The following is a 2,872-nucleotide window of genomic DNA, read 5'->3' as shown; positions in this document are numbered from 1 at the left end:
ACTATGTAGGCTTGTGTAATAAGGGAATGTACTGCATTTCTCATTCTGATATGTTTCTAAAAAATGAGAAGGGTTTTTCTGAGTCAGCAAAAAATTCTTGACCCGAATAGCCCAGAGTTCTACAGATTTAGGTACAAATGCTTGAGCCAAGATAAACTTTAACTTCTTATTATTGTGCATCTCTTCTCTTTTCCTATTCTATCCCTTACTGCACTGTTTCCCAAAGTATAGCAAGCTTATCTGATGGTTGACAAGATTAGTTGAGGCAACGCATGAACAGATTTTATTATTTAAAAGTTGAAATAATTGCACATTTAGTTTAACATGTGCTATATAAAAGAGAATCAACACATTAAAAATAGCTTAGATACTAGGGAATATAGGCAATATTTAGGTAATATTTGAGATTTTTGAAAGGGTATTGATTTAAAGAAAGATATTAAACAAGTACTAGTATAGATGGCACATAGCTATGGCAAAAAGTGAAGGTGGGACAGAAAGTCTAAAATAGAAGAGACACTGTCCATGGTACTCATTGTTCTCATTCTTCTCAAAGATATATTATCTCATTCTGAACCCAAGTAAGCCTTTCATTATTTGAAACGTTCTGATACTGCCCTAAAAATATCTTAAAACATCTCCAGCAACACTGTATTCCAAAGCAAGCCTCATACTAAGTCAATAAGTCTAATGTCAACTGCTGTGTGATAGTAAGAAATAATACCAATAAAATATTTTCTTTCATCTTTTCCATCAATGAAAACTATTAATTTTCCTTTTTAAAGCATGTTCTTCTATATATGCTATGTAAATCTTACTTTCCACCTTGTTCTTGCAGTTTTATTTTTAACTATTAATTAATCAAAAGTGCAAAGAAGAGGGATTTTATTTATTTATTAAGGGAACTTACATCTCTAACTCATTTACATATTCTTCCATAACTTTTCATGATGCATTCTAACACCTATGGATGACTTCCATACAGATTAATCTTTTTTAAAAAGCTCTTTTACTGACACTCATTAAATATCCTAACAGATTTGTTTAGAGCACTTGCTCTATTCCAGGCTCTGTTCTAAATACATAGATTATCTTTGTATCATCTCCTTATACCAGGTCTGCTACATACAGATGAGAACGATGAGATAATAAAACATCAAAGGTCTTGTGGTCACTCTAGGAATCATACTGATTTCAGTATCTGTGGCTTTTGCTACTGCATTACATTATTTTTATATAAAATCTGATATCAAGACTTACAATGACTCTTCTTTCATATTTCTTTTCAGCACATGACAGCATCAATCACTCTTTCAATTGTGAATGCCTGTTCTACTTGACCTTGTGATGCTCCCCTCTATGGATTTCCTTTTCACCTTTCTCAAAAATTATATTGTCCTTTACTAATTCCTCTGCCTTATACTGCTTTTATGAATGAGACTTGCACAAGGTAGCATAATTAACCTATCTCTATGTTGTACTTATGGATTCATTATTTAGCATGTCTTTAATATCAACTCAACACTTGGGACAATAGAATGTAAATATTACTAAAACATAGCTATTGCCCTTTGCAGAGTCACTGGTGTGTTTTTCTCCACTAGCTTGAGATACAAGGTCACATCCTATTTTGTTTTTAAATTAATAAATTGTGTTTATATATTTAGTAGAAACTATAGCTACTGCTAACCTTGTTTAACTGTACTTCCAAATACCAGAATGGAGAAAGGGAGAATATCATTCACAAAGAGAGAACGAAGAGATCATCTCTTTTGATGGCAACCATATTATTACTAGCTTTGGTGCTTACTGAGATCAAATGGCACTCCAGTGTGTGCTACTGAAGTTAAGATTTAAATCAATATTAATAGGGGCACCTGTGTGACTCAGTTGAGCGCCTGACTTCAGCTCAAGTCATGATCTCACAGCTCATGGGTTTGAGCCCCGCATTGGGCTCTGTGCTGACAGCTTGGAGCCTAGAGCCTGCTTTGGATTCTGTGTCTCCCTCTCTCTCTGACCCTCCCCCACTCACACTCTGTCTCTCTCTCTCAAAAATAAAAGCATTAAAATTTTTTAATAAAAAAATAAATATTAATATTAGGTTATGCTCATAAGTTTACTCATTCTTCCTTAAATATAAACACTAAGCAAGGGTCTCGGGGCCTTCTTCCTCACCCAATGTGAACCTTTGAGCTGAGGTAATCACTTTAGATCACAACTTCTCCCATGACTATTTCTTCTCTAAGGATTTAATATGCTTTCCAGGACAGCAAAATTTTATTAGAAATATTATAGTCAATGTATAGAGAAGCTTAATGAGTTTTGGTTCTAAAAAAAGAATGGGTTAGGGTCTTTGTCATTGCTTCTTAAGGAGCTCAGGGACCACTATACAAATATAACAAATTTACTTCCAAATAACACAGAGGATTGTTACAGAAAGCCATATTCCTCTGGGGCAATGGGATCCATCCAAAAGTTGAAGGAAGAATCAAAGAATCTCTGTTTCACTATGATAGATTGTATTTGCGTAGTATCTCCTGGAATTGTCTCTTGAAAATAAAGATTAGTCTCTTTTCATAATGTGTGTACACATAATGAATGTGTACATTAAGTAAGGAATGCTTGCATAAATAGAGAAAAAAGAATTTTATTTCAACTTCTTGTCCCAGACATTTTCTCTGATATGATAACAAGCTTTGATTAGGAAACACTTCATACACAAACACTATTATGAACCAGTAAAGAAGTAATAGATGAAATGCTCAGTTTGTGATTAAAGATGAAGTAGAACATGAACAAGGAGACTTAAACAAGAGAGAGTTATGGGGGGAAGAGGACAAGCCATGGAACTTGCTGGAAGACTAGAGCCTGT

Source organism: Hyaena hyaena, unplaced genomic scaffold (assembly GCF_003009895.1).
Source record: "Hyaena hyaena isolate Hyena2069 unplaced genomic scaffold, ASM300989v1 scaffold_571, whole genome shotgun sequence".
Lineage (NCBI taxonomy): Eukaryota > Metazoa > Chordata > Mammalia > Carnivora > Hyaenidae > Hyaena > Hyaena hyaena.
Note: the sequence above shows the minus strand (reverse complement) of the source record.